The sequence below is a fragment of the Panicum virgatum genome, chromosome 1N (genome assembly GCF_016808335.1).
Source record: "Panicum virgatum strain AP13 chromosome 1N, P.virgatum_v5, whole genome shotgun sequence".
NCBI lineage: Eukaryota > Viridiplantae > Streptophyta > Magnoliopsida > Poales > Poaceae > Panicum > Panicum virgatum.
This window is the reverse complement of record NC_053145.1, coordinates 49,658,121-49,672,850: the sequence shown is the minus strand read 5'-3', so window position 1 is coordinate 49,672,850 and position 14,730 is coordinate 49,658,121. Positions and strand designations below refer to the sequence as shown.

At 46.2% G+C, this 14,730-nt stretch overlaps 1 pseudogene; it reads left to right on the top strand.

Annotated features, from left to right (window-relative positions):
* Positions 1–1,212: 1,212 nt before the first annotated feature.
* LOC120653617 lies at positions 1,213–2,654 on the top strand (annotated as a pseudogene).
* The last annotated feature ends 12,076 nt before the right edge of the window (positions 2,655–14,730 follow it).

Sequence of the window (14,730 nt, the reverse complement as noted above, 5' to 3'; positions counted from 1 at the left end):
AGGGGGAGATTGAGGAATGTTGAGTACTCTATCCTACTTGTGATGAGTGAATTGTCAACCGTGCGGTGTGATCGTGCGCTTGGTCTTTGGATCGCAGGTACACGGGTGTCTAGTGTCGACGGAGAGCTGCCGGGGAGGTGCTGTGGCCGATGGACCGTGCGGTGGACGGCGGTGAAGGGCAGCCGGGACCCGAGCTCGTGCCGGGCAGCAGCTGAGGCATCCACTCCTGGATCGAGGGCGCAAGCGGCGACGGAAAGCGGGTTTCTTGGTTTGCGCCACAAAACCAAGGAGGCGGATGGCGGTTGAAGCCGCCAAGTCGTGGACGCACGGGCGTCGGTCTCGGGACTGACGGAGGCGAAGGGCGTCGACGGCGTCTATGGCCTCGCTGTGGGTGAGGAGGTGATGGGCGTCGGGCGGTGTCTAGGGCCGTCAGAAGGCCGAGGCAGGAACAGCGTCTAGGGCCACGGCGTGGAGGCGGGAATCTTCCCGCGCGTGGAGTTTTGGCGGTTTTCTCAAAACCGGCCACCTACCCAGGTTTTGCGGACCCCTAAAAACCGCGAACCGGATCTTCATCGACATGGCGGCTTCATGGAGAAGGCTTCGAGTCGAAGAAAGAAACTCCGCCGGATGAGATCATGTACATATTTCCGGTTTTGCCCCTACGGGCGTTTTTAGTGTCTAGTTTGAGTCGAGGGTATTTTGGACCTCTGCGTGGGCACCTTAAATACCCCTCTCCTCTCTCCCTCGCGCCTTGCCAGAACAGAACCGCCCCCTCCCTTGTGCCTGGCGCCACCTCTCTCTCCCGTCTCTTTGCTCCACCTTCCCTCTCTAGGATTTGAGCCATGGATTCTTGAGACTTTGTAAGTGGATCGAACGGGAAAGGAGGCCCTTCCCTCCTTGTGCCCTCCGGGGTTTTGATCTCGTCTCAATTCCTGTCGTTTTCGTGCATCGTTTGATTGAATTTCGATTTTCTTTTGTCGATTCATGAGCACGAGTTGGTGGCTTGATTCTTGTTGTTTTCGTGATTCTTTGTAGTGATTCAAAACCATCTAGCCTAGTGCTAAACCCTCTGAAATCACAAGTCACCACTAATCGAAGTTTTTGCGTTCTTGAGAAAACCCCAATCTTGCTTCAAATTTCGTCGATTTCTCCCAAACCATGGAGTAATTCGTCGAGTCCTTCTGTGGACGTATTCACAAGTCCTTTGTAATCATGACTACGAATGATTGCAATGGAGTATGCCATAATACTCCAGGAGGATACAATTGTACAAATTGTACCCATGGTAAAGTATATGAGCCAACAAAGGGGAAATGTGTCACATCAGCTAAGCAACACAATCTTCTGTTAGGTGAGTTATACCCCACGTATCTACATTTTTTGTTATCAAAACAAACAATGATTTGACTGCGGAAAGTTAATGACATTGGATATGCAAAATGGAATTAATCTTGTGCGCTGCAGGTATTACAATCGGAATTGGTTGTGGCCTCGGCTCCATAATTATTGCACTCTGTGCAATTATACTTGTCAATAAGTGGAAGCAAGGCATACGGAAGAAGATTCGAAGAGCATACTTCAAGAAAAATCAAGGCCTACTATTACAGCAGCTAATCTCAGATGGAAACACCACAAACAAAACAAAGATATTCTCCTTTGAGGACTAGAGAAAGCGACCAACAACTTCGATACTACTCGTGTTCTTGGTTGTGGAGGACATGGCACTGTTTATAAAGGAATTCTATCAGATCAAAATGTGGTGGCAATCAAAATATCCAAAATTGTGGAGCAAAATGAGATAAACCAGTTTATCAATGAAGTTGCTATCCTATCTCAAATCATCCACCGCAATGTGGTGAAAATTTTCGGCTGCTGTTTGGAAACTGAAGTGCCCTTACTCATATACGAGTTCATATCCAATGGTACACTATATGATCTTCTTCATGCCAATGTTAATGCTAAATGCTTACTGTCATGGGATGATCGCATAAGAATAGCGGTAGAAGCAGCAGGGGCATTGGCTTATCTTCACTCGGCTGCTGCAATACCAATATACCATAGAAACGTGAAATTTTCTAACATACTCTTAGATGCCACCTTCACTACAAAGGTTTCCTATTTTGGGGCTTCAAGATCCATTTCTCTTGATGAGACTCATGTGGTGACAACTAACTGAGAAGAGTGATGTCTATAGTTTTGGAGTGATAATTGTGGAACTTTTAACAAGAAAGAAACCAATTTTTATCAATGTTTCTGGAATGAAACAAAGCTTGTCCCATTACTTCGTTGAAGGACTTCAAGAAGGCGCTCTTATGGAAATAATAGATCCACAGGTTGTGGAAGAAGCAGAGAAAGGAGAAATTGATGATATTGCTTCACTTGCACAAGCATGTCTGAAGACCAAAGGAGCAGAGAGACCAACTATGAAAGAAGTTGAGATGAGATTGCAGTTCCTAAGAACTAAAAGGCTGAGGAAAATACACCATTTACCAGGAAATAATGGTGAGATTGAGCATTTGTTGTGCCCACGAGATAGAAACTCTGACACACAGCTTCATTTTGTAAATGCTACTACCTGTTTGCCTTCTGAAGAGACCTCTCGAGGCTACAGCCTAGAGAAAGAATTTGCATCCTCAATCAGTTTGCCATGCTAGCATACGCATGGTCAATAACAGAGGCAATTGCTGTCTTGGAAACACCTGAGTTGCTGTATATATTTTCCACAAAGAAATATGTAATAGTGTTCCCTTTAGACCGGAGTATGCTAATTGGTTGCAATAAAATACATTTGGAAGACTGCATTCTGATGGGCTCTTCTTTGTCCGGTCCAGGACTTCTCCAGCTCACAACTATGCGACCTGTGGGAACATCATTTCTTTCACGGAGAGGACAAGATCAAAACCACGGTCATCACCTGTGTCCTCTGGAACCTTTAGAAAAGCAGGAACGCCTGCACCTTTGAATGCCAAGATATTATTGGCAGTCAAAATTGGCATTGCCAGAGGCCGACCGGTCTGACCGATCGGGCCGACCGGTCTGACCGGTTTGGTCCTGTGTAATCCGAATCAGGTTAGATCTGAGTTGTAGAGTCCGTTTGTAACCCGATTTGAAAGGGGTACGTCCTCCCCGGCCTATAAATATAAAGACCTGTTGGAAATATGCCCTAGAGGCAATCATAGAGATGATCATATTTCTTTGTATTCATGATTAATGAATTGTTCCTTGAATATCCATCAAAGGCAACTTGTATTGATTGACAATTATGTGAATTGTCTGTGAAACTCTTTATTTGTATGGTTATTCTAAAGTTGTTCCTAGTCGGAGTTCATGTGAGGACACACATGGATATTAGACTAGCACATGTATTAGCTGATGACTATGTTTCACAAGTCATGGACATATAGATGTCAAACTAATAATGTGGGCTCATGTGGGACATGAGTCTGAACTGACCCAACACGAGATGATGACTTCTCATTACACAATATGTACGCTGTGTTCTAAGACCTGAGATCGTCGTATGTACTCAAGATGTGAACCGACTTACTTAGGAGCCATCAAACGCTGCACCGTAACAGGGTAGTCATAAAGGTGGCTTTCGGGTCTGTCAAGAAGCATGCTGTGAGACATAGTCGGTCAAGATGAGATTTGCCCCTCTCTACAAGAGAGAGATATCTTTGGGCCCCTCGAGTGATTCGGATCAGGAAATGCATGGCCATGCTGGGGTTAAGAGTTAACCAAGGATTCCGAATCACAGGATCGAGAAAGACCGGTTGGCTTGGAGCTAGACCAAATATCGTGAGGCAAAAGGAACAATATGTATATGATATTGTGGCGGCTCGTCTGATATGATCTTTGTGTGCGTATAGGAGTTGGCATGTCTTGCTAGAGGCCACTGTCTACTATTGGGCCGAGTAAGAGTACTCGGGCCATGTCTATTCACATGTGAGCCCATAGGGTCACACACTTAAGGGAAAGAAGCATAATAAGGATGAGATCCGAATTAGACTGGGCTTATGTGCACTAATGGGCCCTTTCGGCCCAAAAGGGGGCGCCCAAGGTGGGCCCAAGGCAGCCCACCTAAGGGGCTATATAAACAGAGGAGAGGGGGCGCCTAAACCCTAGGCCTTTTTACTATTCACAGTTATTGTTCACATGAACAGTAACGTCACCGTGAAAAGTAGCCGCGCCGCGCTACAGTACCTCCCCTCCTTCGCGCCCAAGCCCTAGGTCGCCTTCGCGGATCTAGCAGTCCGGATCGCGATGCTTCTTCCCGTACGTGTGGATACCTTGGAGGTGCCGCATCTGCTGCACAAGGACGAGCCGCACAAGAGGAGGTTCTCGCAACTGCACTGCCGGCTTCCATCTGCACTACACCGACGCGCAACAGAAGTTCCGCAACCGCGCATTTAGTGGTATCAAGAGCCAGTGTTGTCTTGTTATAGATTAACTGCAGTAATCCTGGTTTATGCCTTAGAAAATTTTGTTTTTGCTACCCCATATTCCTACAGTGGTATCAAGAGCCAGTGTTGTCTTGTTATAGATTCAGATATGTGTATATGGAGATATGTGTAGTTTCAGATCGATCTATGACCTAGTTTCGTAAACTAGCTGCGAAGGTTGTGCAACGACATACTCATACCGGTCGGTTTTCTACCATCGGAGTTAAGTGATGCACATAAACCCGGTCGCTGCGGTTGGAGATCAATGTGATTGGTCGAATCGAAACTTAGGGCATAAGCCAGATGCATGAGATGCATAGGGCAGTAGATTGGATCTACTGCGAATTCTGTTTTGTTGCAAAATCGTGTTTTACAGTAAAACAGTCATAACTTTTACGTACGAACTCGGATTTAGACGAATTTTATATCGATTTGTATCTACAGAAAAAGTTAGACTTGGTTTGGAATAGATCATCTATTTTCGCAAAATTTAGATTTGCGAAATTCGGCCCAGAAGATAGAGTTTTCGGCATTTTAAGTTCGGACGTCGGAATCGCATAACTCTGTTTTGCAGGTTTTGTGATCGGTATGGCCTCTATGTGTATGTGATGCATGTGTGTAATTGTTTCATGACCTGCATGTCGTGATTATGACAATTCGGCCGGAGCCATATGAATTGTTGCATTTGATGTAATGGCATGTGTGCCAACCTGTGATGATCCAAGTCGTGAATGTAATTTTATTTACTAGCTATTATGTGTAATAGCAAGTTCTAGTTCTTGGAGGTTTCATCACATGAAGGATGGTACACATGTACATGGAGATGGAGATCAACATGGTGAACAAGTTCCATGAAGATGGAGATCTACATGGCGAACAAGTTCTATGGAGATGGAGATCACCAGAAGAACAAGGGCCATACGGATTCACAATTATGTGCTTGCCGTTCTTGACGTTTTACTACTACGTGCGTCATAGTAGAAGTAGAATGATCCCTCACAAACTTTGAGCTATCATGCTCTACCAACTAAACCTTGCACTGTCACATGCCTTGTACGATTGGTGGTGGGTCTATGAAATTAGGGTGCCACCAGTTTTCCTTGGCTAGACAGGTTTGTATCGGATACTTACACGCATAAGGGTTGGTTAGCTTGACAAGGTTAGCTTAACGGTTAAGGACCTTGGGGCATAAAGGTTGGGCGCCGAGACATGAGATGTCACCCAACAACAAGAGTCATATGAGACATGATTAGCAAAGAGTTGCTTACCGATCTACCTTGTCCTCTAGCGGTGATGCTAAAGGTCACTAGTCGACTTGATAGTTGTGGGTCTTGAATCACTAAGAATCAATGGAGGGATATTGATTTTGGTGGGAGTAGATTCTGTTAAATTGTTTAATATGATTTACTCCATCATGAATACGTTTTAGTATTTTGCATTATTATTTTGTTGTAGATCATGGTCCGCAATAACACACAATCCTTTTCATTGCGTTCGGTCCTTGAGAAGGACAAACTGAATGGGACTAACTATGCGGATTGGATCCGCAACCTGAGAATTGTTCTCAGGGTAGAGAAAAAGGAAGATGTTCTAGATACCCCATGTCTAGAATAAGCCTACCTTCAAGAAGAAAGGTTCTTCTTGGAAGAAGAAGGGCAAGGTTAAGGTTGCGAACCCTAAGCCAAACCCCGCACTCAAGGCTAAACCTAGACCAGCTGCAGATAATGAGTGACTTCATTGTCACGAGAAGGGACACTGGAAGAGGAATTGCAAGCTGTACCTCACCTCGTTGAAAAACCGTTCTTCCACCTCGGGTACACTTGTTGTTCATATTACAGAAATATTTCTTGTTGGCTCTTATGTTAATTCCTAGGTATTTGATACCGGATAGGTTGCTCATATATGCAATTCGATGCAGGGAATGACAAAGAGTAGAAGCGTTGAAAGAGGAGAAGTTGACTTCCGCGTCGGCAATAATGCAAGAGTTGCTGCTCTGGCCGTCGAGGCGATGCAACTTCACCTACCATCAGGATTTGTCTTGGAGCTTAGTAATTGTTATTTTGTTCCTAGTTTAAGTCGAAACATTGTGTCTCCTTCATGTCTGATGAAGGATGGTTATTCTTTTGCGAGTGAAAACAATGGTTGTGTGATCTCTAAGAATAACATGTTTGTGGCTCTGGCGTCCATTAAGAATGGGCTATTTATTCTAAATCTTGATGATTCACCTGTCTGTAATATAATTGCTAAAAGGCCTCGGCTTACTGATTTGAATCCTACCTACATGTGGCATTGTCGTCTCAGTCATATAAGCGAGAAACGCATGAAGAAGCTCCATGCGGATGGACTTCTAACTTCGTTTGATTTTGAATCATACGAGACATGCGAAGCTTGTTTGCTGGGCAAGATGACCAAGACGCCATTCATAGGTTTTCAGAGAAAGCATCGGACTTGCTGGAACTCATACATACTGATGTATGTGGACCAATGAGCTCGATTGCTAGAGGTGGATTCCAATACTTCATAACTTTCACTGATGATTTGAGTAGATATGGCTATGTCTACTTGATGAAGCATAAGTCTGAAACTTTTGAAAAGTTCAAAGAATTTCAGAGTGAAGTTGAAAATCAGTGTGGCAAGAAAATTAAAGTTTTACGATCTGATCGTGGAGGCGAGTATCTGAGCCACGAGTTTAGCAATCATCTAAAGAGTTGCGGAATTGTTCCACAACTTACGCCGCCTGGAACACCTCAGAGAAACGGTGTGTCTGAGCGACGTAATCGAACTCTTCTGGACATGGTTCGATCAATGATGAGCCAGTCGGATCTACCATTATCGTTTTGGGGTTACGCTCTAAAAACAACAGCTTTCACACTGAACAGGGTGCCGTCAAAATCCGTAGACAAGACACCATATGAAATATGGACCGGCAAGTCTCCTAGTTTGTCTTTTCTAAAAATTTGGGGTTGTGAAGCATTTGTCAAACGACTCCAGTCTGACAAGCTTGAACCGAAATCGGATAAGTGTATATTCGTGGGATACCCAAAGGAGACCTTAGAGTATTACTTCTACAATCGATCTGAGGGCAAAGTGTTTGTCGCTCGGAACGGAGTTTTCCTAGAGAAAGAGTTTCTCAAAGGAGAGAAAAGTGGAAGAACGGTGCAACTTGAAGAAGTTCGAGATGAGCCAATAGGACAAGACTCTACAAGTGACGCTAATGTAGCTGAACAAGTTGAGATACCTATGGAAACAGAAGCACCTCCGCAACCACGAAGGTCAGCAAGGCTCCGCGCAGCACGGGAATTATTATTGTTAGACAATGATGAGCCTGCGACATATGCAGAGGCGATGGCAGACCCTGACTCCGAGAGATGGCAAGATGCCATGAAATCCGAAATAGAATCCATGAAGGAAAATCAAGTTTGGAACCTGATAGACCCGCCTGATGGTGTGAGAACCATAGAGTGTAAATGGATCTATAAGAAGAAGAAAGATATGGATGGAAATATTCACATCTATAAAGCTCGACTTGTCGCAAAAGGTTTTCGACAAGTTCAAGGAGTTGACTACGACGAGACTTTTTCTCCCGTAGCGATGCTTAAATCTGTTCGGATTATTCTAGCTATTGCTGCATATTTCGATTATGAAATATGGCAGATGGATGTCAAAACAGCTTTCCTCAATGGAAATATGACCGAGGACATGTATATGATGCAGCCCGATGGTTTTGTCGATCCGACCAATGCTGGAAAGATATGCAAGCTTAAAAAATCCATTTATGGATTAAAGCAAGCATCTCGGAGTTGGAATATTCGTTTTGATGAAGTAGTCCAAGGGTTTGGCTTCATTAAAAACGAAGAAAAAGCTTGTGTTTACAAGAAGGAAAGTGGGAGCTCTGTTACATTTCTAATTTTGTATGTAGATGACATACTGCTGATTGGAAATAATATTCCTATGCTTGAGTCCGTAAAGACTTCACAGAAAAATAGTTTTTTGATGAAGGATTTAGGAGAAGCAGCATACATACTGGGCATCAAGATCTATAGAGATAGATCAAAGAGGCTTATAGGATTAAGCCAAGATACTTACATTGACAAAGTGTTGAAGCGGTTCAACATGAAAGAGGCAAAGAAAGGGTTCTTGCCTATATTACATGGCATACATCTTAGCAAGACTCAGTGTCCTACGACGACTGATGAGTGAGAGCGCATGAGCAAAGTTCCATATGCCTCAGCAATTGGATCTATTATGTATGCAATGATAAGTACACGCCCAGATGTTTCTTATGCTCTAATTGTTACGAGCAGATACCAGTCTGATCCAGGTGAAGGTCACTGGACAGCTGTGAAAAACATTCTTAAGTACTTGAGGAGAACTAAGGATGTGTTTCTTGTCTATGGAGGTGAGGAGGAGCTCGTTATAACGGGTTACACCGATGCTAGTTTCCAAACCGACAAAGACGATTCAAAGTCCCAATCAGGTTATGTGTTCACAATGAATGGTGGTGCAGTAAGCTGGAAGAGTTCCAAGCAGGAGACCGTGGCCGATTCTACAACGGAAGCCAAGTACATCGCAGCTTCGGAAGCTGCAAAGGAAGGTGTTTGGATAAGGAAGTTCCTTATTGAGCTTGGTGTGTTTCCAAATGCGTCCAGTTCGCTGGACCTTTACTGTGACAACAGTGGGGCTATTGTGCAAGCAAAGGAGCCTCGGAATCACCAGAAGAGCAAACACGTTATGTGGCGATTTCATCTCATTCGAGAGTTCATCGAATGTGGTGAAATTAAGATATGCAAAATATATACAGATTTGAATGTCTCAGATCTGTTGACAAAGCCACTCCCGCAGTCCAAGCATGAGGCGCAGCACACAAGAGCAATGGGTATAAGATACATTCTAGATTGACTCTAGTGCAAGTGGGAGACTGTTGGAAATATGCCCTAGAGGCAATCATAGAGATGATCATATTTTCTTGTATTCATGATTAATGAAGTGTTCCTTGAATATCCATCAAAGGCAACTTGTATTAATTGACAATTATGTGAATTGTCTGTGAGACTCTTTACTTGTATGGTTATTCTAAAGTTGTTCCTAGTCGGAGTTCATGTGAGGACACACATGGATATTAGACTAGCACATGTATTAGTTGATGACTATGTTTCACAAGTCATGGACACGTAGATATCAAACTAATAATGTGGGCTCATGTGGGACATGAGTCTGAACTGACCCAACACGAGATGATGACTTCTCATTACACAATATGTACGCTGTGTCCTAAGACCAAAGATCATTGTATGTACTCAAGATGTGAACCGATTTACTTAGGAGCCATCAAACGCTGCACCGTAATAGGGTAGTCATAAAGGTGGCTTTCGAGTCTGTCAAGAAGCATGCTGTGAGACATAGTCGGTCAAGATGGGATTTGCCCCTCTCTACAAGAGAGAGAGATATCTCTGGGCCCCTCGAGTGATTCGGATCAGGAAATGCATGGCCATGCTGGGGTGTAAGCATCTAGGCCCTCAAGGTATGTTTCGGTGATTAATGACAACCATTATTGTGACTAATGAGTTTGTGCAGCTTAATAAATCATTATCGCTCATTTGGTCATATGTCAAAAGAGGCCCCTCAATTTCGGTCATTCAAAAAGGCGATCTCGGTTTTTAACTTATATTTGTCAAGGCTAAGGATCTTTCTAGTCCTAAGTGTCACAAGGTTGAGAAGGACACTTAGGTTAGTATAGATTTTATAGTTTTGTAGTGATCGCACTATTAAGAGGGGTTCATGAGTTAGTAGCTTGATCAAACTTGAGTTGGCCCTAGACATATTACACACTCTCTCAAAAACAGCAAAAGATGGTCAATAGAAGTCAACGCAACTCTTGGAAGAAGAAACAATCAAAGTCACATTCGAATCCAAGTCAAAACAGCTGAAAACAAAGAAAATCAGTAGCACCGGTTGAACCGGTGAACAAGCATCGGAGCATCCGATGCATGGCGGAAGGACCGATGCCCTGTCGGTCCATCTTCTCTGGATGAAGGCAGATATCAAGTAAAGCACCGGTTGAACCGATGGTCAAGAAGATAAGCACCGGTGCAATGAAAGTCCTTTGTTCCAGAGAGCATGTTTTGATGGATTCCAACCTCTCTTCAGCACCGGTTGAACCGACGCTCCGAAATCAAAGCACCGGTGCAATGAAAGTCCTTTGTTCCAGAGAGCATGTTTGATGGACTCCAACTTCTCTTCAGCACCGGTTGAACCGATGGTTCAGAAACAAAGCACCGGTGCATTGGATGTACTTTGTTCCAGAACGCTTGTTTGAGTTGATTAGCGAACCTCTTCAGCACCGGTTGAACCGATGCCACTACGGAGCATGCACCGGTGCAATGACGCAAGCGTGGATACTTTGTCAGAACTCCAACGGCTACTTCTTTGACACAGAGAGACCGGTTGAACCGATGCCCATATTTTCTATACCGTCGGTTCTTCCGGTGGTCACGGTTTTTCTGCAGAAAACCTCCAACGGCTATGTGACCTCCTCCACTCTATATAAGGGTACCCCCTGGTTCATTTCAGTTGCCTTTGACACCTTGAAAACCTGAGGCCACCCTTGAGAAGAAGAGAAAGAGCTTTGAGCAAAAGAGAGAAGATCTAGTGCTTAGTTTGTGCTTCAACCTTGAAGAACTCATCCATTGCAAGTGTAGCAAGTGTGCTTGAGCTAGGGCCAACTGAGTGTAGGTCAAGTGAAGGCTTAGGAACTTGTTACTCTTGGTGTTTGGCAGCACCTAGACGATCTTGGTGATCGAAGTGTTTCTCGCGGAGCTTGCCAAGGATTGTGGGAGCCCGGAGAAGAAGATTGTACGTGGTTTGAGCTCCACCACGCCGGGATGGTGAACGGAGACTCTTAGTGAGCGCCCAAGTCTCGGTGACATGGGAGGTGACAAGACTCTTAGTGAGTGTCACAACGTGGATTAGGGGTGTGTGCCAACACATCGACACCACGGGAAAAATCCGGTTGTCTCTTGCACTCTCTTTCATTTCAAGCACTTACTTTCATGCTTTCTTTCATGTGCTTGACCCTAGAGATCATAGCTTAGCTCTACCTTGCTTAGTTTCATATCTTTGTTAGCTTGTGTAGTTTGCTTTGTTTAGCCGGTTGGTGAATTGAGCCTTACTAGACTTGCATAGGTTAAGGTTGTTTTATTGCTTTAGAATTTTGAAAAAGGCCCAATTCACCCCCCCCTCTTGGTCCATCGATCCTTACATGGGGTTAAGAGTTAACCAAGGATTCCGAATCACAGGATCGAGAAAGACCGATTGGCTTGGAGCTAGACCAAATATCGTGAGGCAAAAGAAACAACATGTATATGATATTGTGGCGGCTTGTCTGATATGATCTTTGTGTGCGTATAGGAGTTGACATGTCTTGCTAGAGGCCACTGTCTACTATTGGACCGAGTAAGAGTACTCGGGCCATGTCTATTCGCATATGAGGCCATAGGGTCACACACTTAAGGGAAAGAAGCCTGATAAGGATGAGATCCGAATTAGACTGGGCTTAGGTGCACTAATGGGCCTTTTCGGCCCAAAAGGGGGCGCCCAAGGTGGGGCCCAAGGCAGCCCACCTAAGGGGCTATATAAACAGAGGAGAGGGGGGCGCCTAAACCCTAGGCCTTTTTACTATTCACAGTTATTGTTCACATGAACAGTACATCGCCGGGAAAAGTATCCGCGTCGCGCTACAGTACCTCCCCCTCCTTCGCGCCCATGCCCTAGGTCGCCTTCGCGGATCTAACAGTCCGGATCGCGACGCTTCTTCCCGTACGTGTGGATACCTTGGAGGTGCCGCATCTGCTGCACAAGGACGAACCGCACAAGAGGAGGTTCTCGCAACTGCACTGCCGGCTTCCATCTGCACTACACCGACGCGCTACAGAAGTTCCGCAACCGCGTATCTAGTGGTAATCCCGTGATCTATAACTGCAGTAATCCTGGTTTATGCCTTAGAAAATTTTGTTTTTGCTACCCCATATTCCTATAAGACCATGGCCGATTGAGGTTCTACTACCTAATCGAATCAATCAATTTACACTTTTCCTATTTTTCTCCAAACCCTAGTTTTTCCAACCTCGTGTTGTTCTTTGCTCGTCTCTACGGTATTCAAGGGCGTCTTGAGTGGCCTGCCGACCTCAAGACAATCCTAGATCTTCGAGCTCCGATAGGATCTCTCTCGAGCTTGAGGTTCTAGATTTTCGCGAAGCTCTCTACGCCCAACCGATCTGACCGGTTGGCGCGACCGGTCTGATCGGTCGCCGGGCACTTCGTCCGATTGCGATCGTTGCGATCCTGTGCGTTCTAGCGCTTGTGTGTTGGCCAATTCTGCGTCAACAGATATATCACACCTGCTGTTACCTTGCGGCGAGTTGTAACTGATCTGCATTTGTGGTCTCACAGGGCCACAAAAGTCTGATCATCGTGCCATGCTGAGAGTCTGGAGCGAGAAAGTACGATCTGTACTAGGCTAGACATGGGGCTTCTCTTTTTTTTTCGCCGTACCCTCCTTCACAAATAATATAGCCTATTAATATACATTTGGTCTACTTTTGTTCAAGTTTAAATTTCTGATGAATATGTTTGCTAGGTGTACGTACGTCATAGGTCATACACCGTTATCTTTAGGCTTGGGTTTGGGTTTGGGAGGCAGACCATCTCACTTCTGCTATGCTTGTGTTATCTGTGATGGATATGCCTGCGAGGTGTTCAGAATTTCAGAACACATATTCAGCCACCAGCCTGGTTGCGTGACCATTCCGTTCCAGACGCAGAAACTATACGCGGGCCGTCAGAATACTGATCAGATTAAGGCACAGGATCACGGGCCTTTTTGTTAGCAGGTTTTTCCATGCGAGGCCGACAAAGTAGAGCCCACCCCATGCGGATGCGTCTATTCCCCGCATATACGAGACAACATCGACGAATCATACACGCGCCAGCCCCCGCCTTCCCCGACTCCGCTCCCGCCGCCCTCCACCATCGATGCCACTAACTACTCCCGCCGCCTGTCCACAGCCGGTGCTGCCGCCTTCTCCTTGCCTCCACCATGGCTACCACCCAACTGAGATCCTACCCTGCCTGACCGGCGGTGCTCCCGCGCCGCCTCGCCCTCCGCTGGCCCAATCGCCACCCCCCTCTCCCACAGCCTGCTCTTCTGTAGCCGAACGGCATGGATTCGTCTCACCCCCAGCAACCCAAACCCTAAAGGTCCACCGCCTCCCTCCACAATCTCAGCCGCCAGCGGCTGCTCCACCCACCAACCACCCCCGAACCCCGGCAACCCCCTCCCTAACCCCGGCACCACCACCATCATGAGATCTAGAGGAGGAAGAAGCACAGTGAGGTGCGAGCCACCTACAGCGACCGCGGCTTCCTCTTCTGCGATGCGTTGGCGCCGCCTCGTATGTGCGATGAATAGAATTCCTCACCCCACGCACTTGTACGCTCCGCCCGGCCCGAGCGATGATTTCGCACACCCGACCTAGGGATGAATAACTAATGACACAGTTTAACTGTAAATGATGTGAGGACCAATGGTGGTCACTCTTGGATGACGAGTGATTCACATCATCGTTTGGATTTGATGTGTCTCTTGGCTCGTGATGTGCAGATGTAGGATGCGGCATTGCGGTCGACGGCGTGGGGTGAAGGTCAGGCAAAAGATTCATGCTAAAGGACCGCGGTGAAGGATGGACGCGAGTAGACTCGGTGGAGCGAAAGGTTCATGCCGAGTGACCAAGACTGTGAAGGATGAATGCGAGTAGGCCTAGGCCGAGGGATCCGAGGAGGCCGGACGAAGTCATGGGTGGTCCACATGGTGCACAGAAGAGCAAGGGTACATGGTGATGAAGACGGCGTCGGCCAAGTCGGCGAGGACGATGGCGAGTCAAGTAGGCGGCCCGTGCGGCGGGCGCGTGGGAACGATTCAAAGGCGTCAAGGTTCGGCGGGAGGTCGGACATACGTCGACATCGGCGGTTTGACCGGTTTGGCCTCAAAACCGGGGGAGACAGATTTGACCGGTTTGGGCCTCAAAACCGGGGGGCGGACTTCGCGTTCAAGGTCCGGCGGAGGGCACGTGGCGCCATCGCGAAGCTTGCATCGAGACGAAGCGAAGTTTTGAAGGCGGCATGTCCGTCCAATGCTTACAGAAAAAGATGGACTATTTTGCCCCTGCGTGGGCGTGTATCGTAGTTAATAGCTTAGGGACATTTTAATCATTCGCCGGAGACCTTATATAAA